Here is a 12,137-nt window from a genome sequence, read left to right on the forward strand (position 1 = left end):
AGCATTGAGATGTGGATCCAGGTTTAAATTCCAAATCTGTCATTAGCTGTGTGTGGCCTTAGACAAGACACTTTACTTTTACATGCCTTAGTCTCCTCATCTGTAAAATGAGATTGGATTAGACCAGAAGTGTCAAACTCATTGCTTGCTGGTCACAAATGCCACACACACACACACACACACACACACACACACACACACACACACAAGATTAAAATTTAATTGGGAAATGTTTGACAAAATAAGTAAAAATACAATACAACATAATGTTAATTTGTGGTTTTCTAAGTCAATATGTGCCCACCTCCCACCAAGAATACCTATTTGAGTTTGACCCCACTGGATTACATGACCACTGAGCTACTGAGATGACCTTCTAGAGCTAAGTCAATGATCCTTTGGGTGTGAAAAGAAAGGTGGTACCTCTCTCCTCCTTTTCACTGCTCCACTGAGTGGCCCAGTGGTGTGACTAGTCAATTGCCCTTTTTTCTATACCTCAGTTTCCTCTTCTATAAAATGGTGATAATCCCAGCTCTATTTGGCTTCAAGGATGGTGGGGAGACTCCAATGAGACAGAGAATGTGAAAGGACCTTGGAAAAATTTTTAAATGCAGCAGAAATATAATGGATTATTTGCTTATGTAGTTTCTAGACTCATGGCAATGACTGGGGGACTCACAGTGGCACAAGTGGAGGAAATCACTCATTTCTGGTTGGACCCAGCAAGATACAGCTGGCAAAATGTCCTTCTCAGTGACCTCACATCTGAGTTCATCCATGCATAATAATAGCTTGCATTTGTTTAATGTTTTAAAAGTCTTTGTTCAATGTGTTCCTACATCTATGACCTCAATTTATCTGTAAGTGCTCTGAGGTATATATGGCACATAGTAGCATCCCTATTAGATAAGGAAACTGCATCTTTGGCAGGTCTGTCAAATGACTTGTCCAATGTCACACAGAGCAAGTCTCCCACTGTAGTGTCAGAGCTGCTGCCAGAGAGGTGTATTCTCCTCTGATCTGAGAGCTGAATGGTTTTTTTTTCCTCCTTTAGGGATCTTGAGCAAAAATGATGAAAAGCAGATATGCTACCTAGATGCCTCCAGATACCCAAGTAGTTAATGAGTCATCAGAATTCCTGTTCAGTTCTTCTAACGGAGCTGAAGTTTCTTAGGGATTGAAACACCACCCTGGGGCTGGAAGCTTGGAAACCCTTCCCTCAAATGTAGGTCTGTGACTAAGACTTGTGTATATGTGTGTATTTGAGAGAAATCTTTATTACTTGTTTAATCATGACCTCTTCTATCTATAGACCTGAAAGGTGATTTCCTTGTTCCTCTAAGTTATGATATAACCTTTTATATCTAAGTCATAGATTCATCTGGAGCTTATCTTGATATATGGTGTGAAATGTCTGTCAACTTGCGGCCTGGGCTTGGTCCATGCCTTTGTTTGTAGAGGAAATCCTTTGGCCTGCGTTCAGCAAGTGGCCCAACGGCCATAAGCGGCATGCGCCACAAGTTGTACAGCCCTGGTCTATACCTATTTTCTGCCAGATTGCCATCCAGTTTTCCCAGGTTTTTTTCCCCAAATACTGAGTCCTTCTAAGACTAGGATCTTTGGGTTTATCAAAGGCTATGCTGCTGTGCTTCGTTTCTGCATGTTGTGATCCACTGATTGACCTCTTTTTAACCAGCACCAAGTTGCTTTATAGTTCAGTTTGAGATCTCATACTGCTAGTATGAGAAAGAGAAAGAAAGATGGACAGAATACATAAGGTAAGTATTGCAGAAAAGAAGAATGTATGATTAAAAAAAGAAAATGGAGAAGATGCTTCATTTGACAATTCAGGGAGCAGAATGGAATAATGTGTGGCTAGAGGATTGTGAATTGACTTGAGGATCTCATTCTAAGCATATATTATTCCTATTCATGATGAGGGCAAAGTGTTGTAATGAGGATAAACTATTTATAATGCACTTTGCAAACCTTAAAGCACCACATATACATATATATGTATGTATGTTTATAGTGCTAGCTGTTATGATTATTGTTAATCCCCACTGACTTCTAGTCCCTCCATTCCTGTTCTTCTAGTCTATCACCTATATTCTGGCCTCGATTCCCCTCCTTTATAAGTCTTGATCCTACAATGGACCAACTGAATTGCATGTTCAGACTTCCTTCCTTGAATTCCCTATCCCTAGTTCTATTGCCATTTGGAACCTATCTTAACACTGGGTCACCCCCATCACCTCCCTTTTCTGCTCTTCTCTCTTCTTATCATGAAAGGCAGTAATCACATCGATAACTGCCCATCTCCATTAGCATTTCATGATGACAGCCAAAAGTTATCAACTGGGCTAACTGAAGAAAAATGGTTTTCTCTACCAAAATGCTACAAGCATATCCAAATTTTGTTCACTTTATTTTCTATTAGTTTAATTGTTTAAAACTCCATTTAAAAATACACTCTGAACAAATTAATGAAAAATTGTTTTATTTTAGACATTTTACAACATTAAAATTAAAAGTAAAATGAAACTTTCTTTTGAAATTCTGAAGCATAGTTTAAAAGGTGGGGGAGAACCACAGAGGACCAAGAAGGACCATCATGGAGGGAGAGGGATCAGACTAGTTTTCCTTGGTTATATAGCTAGAGCGTAAAGAAAATTGGCTCGGAGTCAAGACCTGCTGTCTGAATCCCGTCTCTGATTCGTAAGCCCTGCATGACCTTAGTCAAATCACTTAGTCTCCCTCAACCCCAGTCTCCTCATTTGTAATGTGGAGGGTGGGCTACGTAACCTCTGAAGTCCCTTACATCTCCAGATCCCCCAAACTAGTGCTAATCTGTGTTACCTTGGACAAGCCTTAACCCTTCTTGCCCTCAGTTTCCTCATCTGTAAAATGATGGCTTCAGAGTAAATGGCCCTTGAGGTCTCTTCCCACCAACTATGATCCTGTGGAAGATGGCTGAGTTCCTGATATCAGCTATAGTTCTTTCCCTTCCCAATACTGTTAAGTTGAGGGTTCTGACTAGTGGTCAAGGTCAGTTGATTAAATGTTCAACTACACGTACAGGCAGTGTGTCAGTGGATAGAGAGGCCACTTTAGAAGCTATAAGAAGGCCATTTTCTATTCACTATAAGAAGGAACTTCCTAACAATTAGGACTGTACAAAGAGAAATGGCCTGTAATGGTAGTGAGCTCCCCCTCATAGAAGGTCAGAGAATGAATGAATCCAAGGTTCAGGTGGAAGCTGGACTGGAAGATAGAGCCCTCAGGTCTGACCCAACTCTTCCATCTCATGACTCTAGCCAGGGCCTGCTCCAGAATATCAAGAAATAACAGGCCTACTTATTAAGGATCCTAGGATCAGGGCAGGGTTCCAGTCCATTTACATCTAAGGCAGACAGCAGGCTGATAAATCATAGTGGATAGCAAAAAGGAGATTACTCTTTCCTATTGGGATCAGACAAGAGGCAGGTTGGCCAGGGACATTGGCTCATCTGTTATGTCAGGCAATATGGAGATCCAGTCCTACATTCATTTCCCTAGGAAATGTCAGTGAAAGTGAATTTCGCAATTAGCTGTAGCTGGGGCCAGAGTCCAAAGCCAAGGTCCCCATATCGATGGATCAGATTTGGTTTTCAAGGATAGAACTGGATGGGGCTTGTTAGCAAACTACTGAAAACACGGGGAATCTGACACTGCCTTCCTTGGAAGCAGCAGCAGCCACTGGCATGCCAAGAATGATATGGTTCTTCACCCTAAGAGCTGGTGAGTTTTTACTCCTCTCTAGCCCTAGCTGGTGACATCTATCATAGCCCTATAGTATCATTGGATTATCCTCTCTTAGGATTATGAGTCTACAGCTGGAAGGGACCTTGGAGGCCATCTAGACCAACTTCCCTCCATTTACAGAGCAGGAAACTGAGTCAGAGGGAGGCAAAATGACTTGACCAAGATTATATAGATAGTAAGAAGGCAGCTAGGTGTCACAATGGAGAGAATGTCGAATTTAGAGTCAAGAAGACTTAAATTCAGATTCTGCTTCTGTCACTAGCTGTGTGACCCTGGGTCAGTCACTTGACCTCTTTTAGCCTCAGTCACCTCATCTGTAAAATGGGAATAATAATAGCACCTACCCCAAAGGATTGTTGTGAGGATCAGATGAGATAAGTTAAGCAAACCATGAAGTGCTACACAAATGCTTGCTGCTATTATGAGCAGAAGCTGGATTTGAACCCAGGTCCTCTGACTCAAGAGCTAGAGTTCATTCTACTTGTTCTTGTTACCTGCCCTCCTTTTCAACTTTTAAAATCTTCCTGGCCCCATCCTTCTGTTTTCTAAGCTCAGGCAGGAATCCTGACCTATCCCCAGATCCTGACAGAGCTTACCAGCTCTGTGTGTACAAGTGCACACCCACCCCACCCATCACCACCATGGACAAGTGTGCTTTATTGTCTTATGATTAATTAGAATAAATAATTGGCACCAGATGGATTTTTAGAGATTATAGAATTCAATCCCATTTCACAATGGGAAACTGAGACCTAGAGAAAGGGAAATGACTCGCCCAGGGTCACACAACAGAGCCAGAACAAATGTGCTTTCCAAGCCACCACAATGGCAGCTTTTTCTACCAGCTTCTGACAAAAGTTAAGGCACCTGCTCAGGAGGCTAGCAGGATTTGAACTCTGACCCCATCTTCTCAAGATAGACCCTAAAATGACTATATCCATACCCCTCCCCATAGCTCACTTTCGGTTTCTGTTTTTCCCTGCTGATGAAAGACAGTGTGATGTAATGGACAGAAAGCTAGCTTGAGAATCAGGAGTTCCTGGGTTCAAGTCACACATATGGAGTTCAGGACCCCAGGCAAGTCATTGAATCTCTCAGTGACCAAGCTTCTCCCTAACCAGTTTCATAGAAGAATCTCCACACTGGGAATTAGACCAAATTACAGATATCCGGTTCAAAAAGAAAAAAATATTCCCCCAGCACATTGATTAGACATAGGAGAATCCCCACCCCACCCCCAGGAGCATCTGTTGAGGAAAATATCAAGAATTCTAGTTTCTAGAGGTTCCACACGAGGTCCATCTGAATGAAGGCAAAAGAAACAAGCTGTAATTAATAATTTGCCTTCAGTGGTTCCCCACTGCTGACGACTAAATAAATTTCTCAACTGTTTAATCTGTCACAGCATTCTCCATGATACCTTTCCATCCTTATATTACTCCTTTTTACGTACCCTGTCATCCAGCCAAACTGTGCCACCACACTGTTCCATAAATATGTACCATGCTTTTCCCAACTCTCCACCTTTTCTGACTTGTTCTCTCTACCTGAAATGTCCACCTCCCTCCCCACCCCACCCCTCCAACTATCTAATTCCTACCCATTCCTCAAGACCTTATCCAAATTTCACCTCCCTTATCCTCCTTCCAGTTAAATGTTAACTTCTCCCTTTTCTGATTCCCTGTAGCATTTAAAAATCTCTTTTATTGTGGTTTCACGCCCTTTATAGAAAATGTGACTTATCTGTTTACTTGTCTTTTCTTTCTTATTAGACTGCAAGCTCCCTGAGTGTCAGAGCTACTGTCTTATATCTCTGTATCCCCCCAACATACCTAATGCAGTATTCAACAAAAGAAGCATTCAATAAATATTTGATGAATGAAGTGAGTCATACCTCCAGATTCCTTCCTTTAGTTAGAACTCAGGAGAGCTAATTCAAGCCATATCAGAGTAGATGCCAAGAAGGAGCCAACAATAGGATCTCACCAGAGCTCTAAGGAAAGCCCCTCCCCCACCTGAGTCTTGCTGGCTCCAGATCCTACATGGAAAGGGTAATGTTTAATCCAGATCATTGGTTCTTCCCATAATCTCTTTACAGGTTCTGCTCTGGGTAATTGAGACTTTCCCAGAAGATGGAAGATTTCTTTCCTCTTTAATTGACATATGTTGTTCATAAAATTCTAGGCTTCCCGGAAGTCTGCATTTCTAACAAAAACTTTCAAACATCAGTGGCTTTATCTGGTCTATTTGGTGGAGACCATCCACCTCTAAGTCTGGGGTGGGAATAGAAGTGTGAATAGAGTGAATAGAACTAAAGCCAGTGAGGTAAGTGTGTCATGGGAGAGGAGTGAATGAGGGGAAGGAGAAGGAATGGGAAATGGAGATCAAAGAGAAGAGTCTAAGGGCCCCTGGTACTTGAAGATTGGGGAGGTTGTTGCTCCCTGACACATGGAAATCCTACAGCAGAAAACACTCACTCAACCAACATGGTTCTCTGGCATGGCATCCAACCTGGTCTTCCAACCCAGTCATTTCACTTAAGCCTTTAACTGCTTACATGCATAATGGGGCACGAGACACAAGAACACTCAACTTTCTTCACCATCTGACCGTTAATCAATTACATCCTTGGGCATTTTGGGGATTATTTTTAGATCACCCACCACAAGGGGAATGTTTGGCAGACCTGAGAATGTGGGAGATGTGACCATAAAGAGGAGACTGTTTTTTTTTTTAAAAACAAATACAATAATTCACACATCCAAATGGTAGATGTTGCCTTCAAAGTCATCTTATTTTAATTCACTTATTTGTGGGCCACCTGTCAGGAATGTTGTCAACAGGATTTCATGGGCTGGGAAGGTGGACTCAAGCTCTGAGGGTCTCTTCAGATTTTGAGGTTCCATGATGCTTTGGTCACCTGGACAGGCACCTTAACTCATGTGCATCCTAATGACACTGAGGGAGCTCCTTACTGAGAATAACCTTTATGCCCAGGCATGTGTTCTTGAGAATATCTTCAGCAGTAACTGATCTTCATCCTCTGAGGATGGATTTAATTTTCGGAATAATCCCAGGTAATTCAGGGCCAAATCTGGCTAGTAACTGTGGATGTCATTATTAAGAGCAGGGCTAGGTACTGGGCCTGTGATTTCATTTATTAAGGGAACTTCAGATGAGAAAACTTCCTAATTTCCCTCAGTGCCAGTTAGCACTTTCTCTGCAACTTAGAACCTAGAGAGTTCTAGAGCACAAAAAGGTTAATTGACTTGCCCAGGGTCACACAGCATAGTGAGACTTGAACTCAGGTCTTCCTGACTCTGAGGCTAGCTCCCTATTCACTTTGCCACCCTAAAAATTCTAGTAAATAGCCACCATGTCACCTTAAGCCACGTAATGATATGTTCTGTCTATGTGGGCTTCAGAATAACCCAGTGAGGTAGCTACTGCAGGCAGTATGGCATCATAGAACACTAGCCTTGCAGTCAAGAAGCCTGGATTCAAATGCTACCCCAGATAGTCACTGTTTGACTCTAGGCAAGTTACTCCATCCACTCCACAGGGCTGCCACGAGGCTCCAATGGAATAATGTACTGAGAGTGCTTCGTAAACCTCAAAGCTATAAGAAATATGAGTTATTATCTCAACTTTACTGATGAGAAAACAGAGTCTCAAAGCTTCAGAGGAGGTTAGTGGCTTGCCTATGGTCCCACAGCAAATAAAACAAGATTTGAATCCAGTTCTGCCTGATTTTAAGTCCAACGTTCTACCTGGATGCCTCTTGTCAAGCTAGAGACTATACTTCAACTGGCATGTCCTTTAAGAACAAATGAAGTTGTTTTCTAATGAAATTGGCCAAGTTGAGAACCAATTCGGGGTGAGGGGGATTCTGTTCTATGAGGGCTGGGTCAGGATGGTGGCAGGGACAGAAATGGTGATATTTTAGAAGAGGTCATCTCCCTGGGAAGGTCACATTCCTGGCCAACAACATGGTCATTGGGAAGGGGAAAAGCATGGTCAGGGCTGGGGTTGTGTGTGTCCTCTGGGTCACAGGACTAAGGAGCATCCTAAGAGGGTCAGGAGGATCTCCATGGACTCACTCAGAGGCACCACACACACATACCTTGTCCTGAAGGGAAGGACCACTACAACCTAAAATTCTGTATCTCATGATGGAATGACAAACCATATCCCTGGTGTTTATTCCCTTCTTTATTGAAGCAGCTTTGATTAAAAACAATGCATGATTACAAAGGAAAGAACTTGATTTTCATAGAATCATTCTTTCATAGCATTATGGATATGGAGCTGAACTGGTGTCACTGAATCCAATTTCTCATTTTGCAGATGAGGAAACTGACAGATTAAGTGAGCTGCCCAAGGTTACATGACTAGGAAATGTTTTAGGCAGGATTTGAATCCAGGTTTTCAATTCCAAACCCACCACCTCATTCACTGTTCAATTGTCTTGAGCCATTTCTAAATTGGCTCTGAAGGCAGTTCCCAAAGAATAATTCCAGCAATGGCAGCTCACTGAAATGAGTTCATTAACTCCCTCAGGGACTGCTCTGAAGGGGTCAGAAATCATTTGGATGTATGAGGTCTGTTTCAACAAAAAAAGAAAAGGAAAAAACAAAGCCAGTCATATTGCCTTTTTTTTTTTCAGTCACTCCCTTCACTCTGTAATTCAAATCTGGTTATCCAAAGGGTCCCCTAGCAGAGATCCTTATGGGACTTGCTTTCCATAAAGAGATGAGAATCTTCTGTAATCAATCACGAGGAGCAGAAGGGATTGAACTCAATGTGTATTTACTAAACACCTACTATGTGCAAACTGGTTTCGCTAATGCAGGGTGATACAGAGACCAACACCAAACAGTCCTCAAGGAGTTTACATTCTCCTAGCTGGATCCAAGAGATGTATCTGTCCCTCTAAGGAGGGAGAGAATGCTAACAATGGCACCCCAAGCTGAGCCCTGAAGGAAGGGAAGGATTCTGAGAAGTAGAAGTGAAAAGGGAATGCATGAACAAAGGTGGTGCATGGGTGGGTTCTGGGAGACTTGCATTCCAGTTTGGCGAGAACACAGAGTATGTAAAAGTGGGCAAGGTGAAATAAGGCCAGCAATGTAGATTGGAGTCAAATTGTGATACATAAATGCCAGGCTCATGTGTTGGTGGGGTTTTTTCTAAAGGCAGTAAGGAGCCATTAAAAGTTTTTAAGGAGGGGGGTGACAGTGGCAGACTTGTGGGGATGTATTGAAGAGGGGAGAGACTAGAAGCAGAAAAACAAATTCGGAGGCTCTTATAATAGTCCAGTCAAGAGGAAGTAGGGACACGAACCAGAGGGGTGGCTCCATGCATAGAGATCAAGGGATGGGTGTGAGATATACTGGGAGTGAAACAGAATTTAGGAACTCTTTAGAGGAAGGGAGGGGGAAGAATCTGTGAATGACTGAGGTTACAAACCTGGGTGACTGAAAAGATGGTGGTAGCCTCCACAGGAATAGTGAAATTGGGAAGAGGAGAAGGTTTGGTTGGGAAGATGAATTCAGTCTTGAACATGTCACATTTGAGATGCTGTTACAACATCCAGGTAGAGGCATCCAGCAGGTTATATATAGATATTAAGTCATCTGCATGAACCATGAGAGTGAAGGAGATAACCAAAGAAGGTAGAGGCAAAAAAGGAAAGGGTAGAGGTTTGGGGTGGTAGTGAAAGTTGATTGATGAGCCAGTAAGGATGACTTTGAAGGGTCATTCTGAGAGGACAACTAACAGTGTCATTGAAGGGGCAATGATTCGTGAGATGGGTTTGTCAACAGTGACTCAAACAGCAAAAATGCCAAAGATGACTATGGAAGAAGAGCTTCTGGACTTGAGGAAGAAAGGGCTGGTGACCTTGAAGAGTGCAATTTCAGTGGGGAGCTGGAGTTGGTAACCAGACTGCATGAGGCTGGGAAGTGACTGAGTGGGGAGGAAGTAAATATAGATCTATCTTTGACAGTGAAGAGGAAAGAGATAGAATGACAATTTTAGGGAGTAATGTGGTCAAACAAAAAGTTTTGAGGTTTGTTTGTTTAAGTGGGGTGGAAGGAACCTAAGTATGTTTATAGGCAATAGAGGAGGAGCTGGTAGATAAGATGATGAGGAAAAAGAGGGAATGATGGGTAGGCTAATCTCCTGAAAGAGATGGGAAGAGAAGGGATCAAGAATACCAGCAGAAAGGTTAGCCTAGGCAAAAATGGCCACCTCTCCCTCAAAGACAAGGGAAAGGGAAAATTAAGCAGGATTTGGAAAGTATAGATCAGTGGAGATGAGGGAGAGCTCAAAGTATGGCTAGGATTTTCTCAGCAAAGTGGCAGCTGAGAGAGAGAAAGTGAAGGTCTGGGAGAACCATTTGGGGAGTGGAGTGCAATAGTCATGAAAATAAGGGGAAACAGAGTGTACTATACCACAATGAGGTCTCTGTTAAAAAGTAGATAGCCTAATCTTGTAGTCCCTATTGGTATGCGTGCATGGCTTCCTCCAACTGTGTTTCAGCTCCACGGGAATAGGCATAGAGAAGGCAAATGGTGGGATGATCCAGAATGCAAACTGGCAGTGAATGATGGTGGGGCAAGGGCTTTGAGGGTGAAGGTAAGGGACTGGTTAATTACAAGTAAAGATAGGTGGCACATTGGATAGAGCACGGCCCTGGATTCAGGAGGACCTGAGTTCACTGGCCTCAGACACATAACACTTACTAGCTGTGTGACCCTGGGCAAGTCACTTAACCCCATTGCCTAACCAAAAAAAAAAAAAAAGAACAAGTAAAGATTGGGAAGGCAGGAAAATGATGCCAGAACAGAATTGGGAGGACCAGTGGGCTGGGAGGTTGCAGTGAGAATGATGACTACCTGGGGAAGAAAAACCACAGCACACCATTATTAATCATTAGAGGCATGTCAAAGGTCTAACCAGAGAGACAATGAAGCTACTAAAAAGGCACCATCTGAGAGCCATCCCTGGATTCCAAAAGCACTTGCAAAGTGTATTCCCACAATGCTTTTAGCAAGGGTCACCATGCTGGAAGAAGGAAGTGTGTGCCTTTTCAAAGGGGAATGCACTCATTTGGAAACTGAAAATTTATGGTGTTTATTAGCAAATCAGTCAGAGAACTTGATAATTCCCCACCAGCTTGCAGCCATCCCCTTTTGGCTGTTTCACTTCCTGACAAAACTGCACCAACCGAATCAGCACAAGCACTGGTTTGGGACTTGGGGTTGCCTCCTTGGCTTGGGGTGCATTAGGGAAGTCCCACCCACTTCTAAAGGCCTGAGTCTTCTCATGAATGATGAAGAAGGAAGTGGCTTGTCTAGCCAAGTTAGCATATCATCTTCCCAAACTTCTGTAAGCGTTCTCCAAGCTCCTCTTTGGTTTAGTTCCCAAGCAAATTGGTGATGAAATCCTTCAGATTGGTACAGTTAAAAAAAATACTTCCTGAAGTGCTCTGAGATCCATTTTTTTTTTCATTTGACTCTTATGTCCTGTGACAAGTAAGGAGGACTGAAGAAGGGTAGTGACTTGTCCAAGGTCTCCTGGCTCCTAGCTTTGGTGATCTTTGAATGAGAATCCCCCCCCCTTAGAGCTATCTCTACCTGTTGAGATCCTTCCCAACTTGAAGGCTCAGCTCGTGCCAACTTCCCCTGTTAAGCTTTCCCTGATAACCTCAGCCAGGAAGTGATTCCTCCTGGTTTTTCATTATGTATGTGACTGTCTTAATTCCTCCTTACCCCTACCCCCAATCCCCAATTCCGTAAGAATTTGGAGAGCAGATACACCATTTTATTCATTTCTGTATGTCCCATAATGCCTATCACAGGGCCTCAAACACAGTAGGTGCTCAGTAAATACTTGAATGGATGGAAGAAGACTGTTAATAAAGTAGAACATGGAGGAGAAAGCCCCAATCCAGGAAATCTGTAGCTGTCTTTTGGAGATGACATTGATTTGAATCCAGGGTCATAGGTTACATCTGCGTAATACTTCACAATTTACAAGAGCACTTGGTTCACACAAACTTTCTGAGGAATAGATCACATAAGTATTACCACCCTCATTTTAAGGATGAGTAAACTGAGGCTTAGAGAGCCCAAATAATTGATCTAATGTCACATGGCAGATTTTCTCCCTTAACAGCATAATAAATTTAACTGAAGGCATGAACTGATACTTACAACTGCTCATTCTTCTATGAGGTTGATTTTTTTTCCCTGTGGAAAGGCTAATTCTGGATAAGATAAGTAATTATTTTGAGTCACCAGTGTTTATTGGAATCACATAATTTCCAGCAA

Source organism: Phascolarctos cinereus, unplaced genomic scaffold, assembly GCF_003287225.1.
Source record: "Phascolarctos cinereus isolate Bilbo 61053 unplaced genomic scaffold, phaCin_HiC Scaffold_4;HRSCAF=312, whole genome shotgun sequence".
Lineage (NCBI taxonomy): Eukaryota > Metazoa > Chordata > Mammalia > Diprotodontia > Phascolarctidae > Phascolarctos > Phascolarctos cinereus.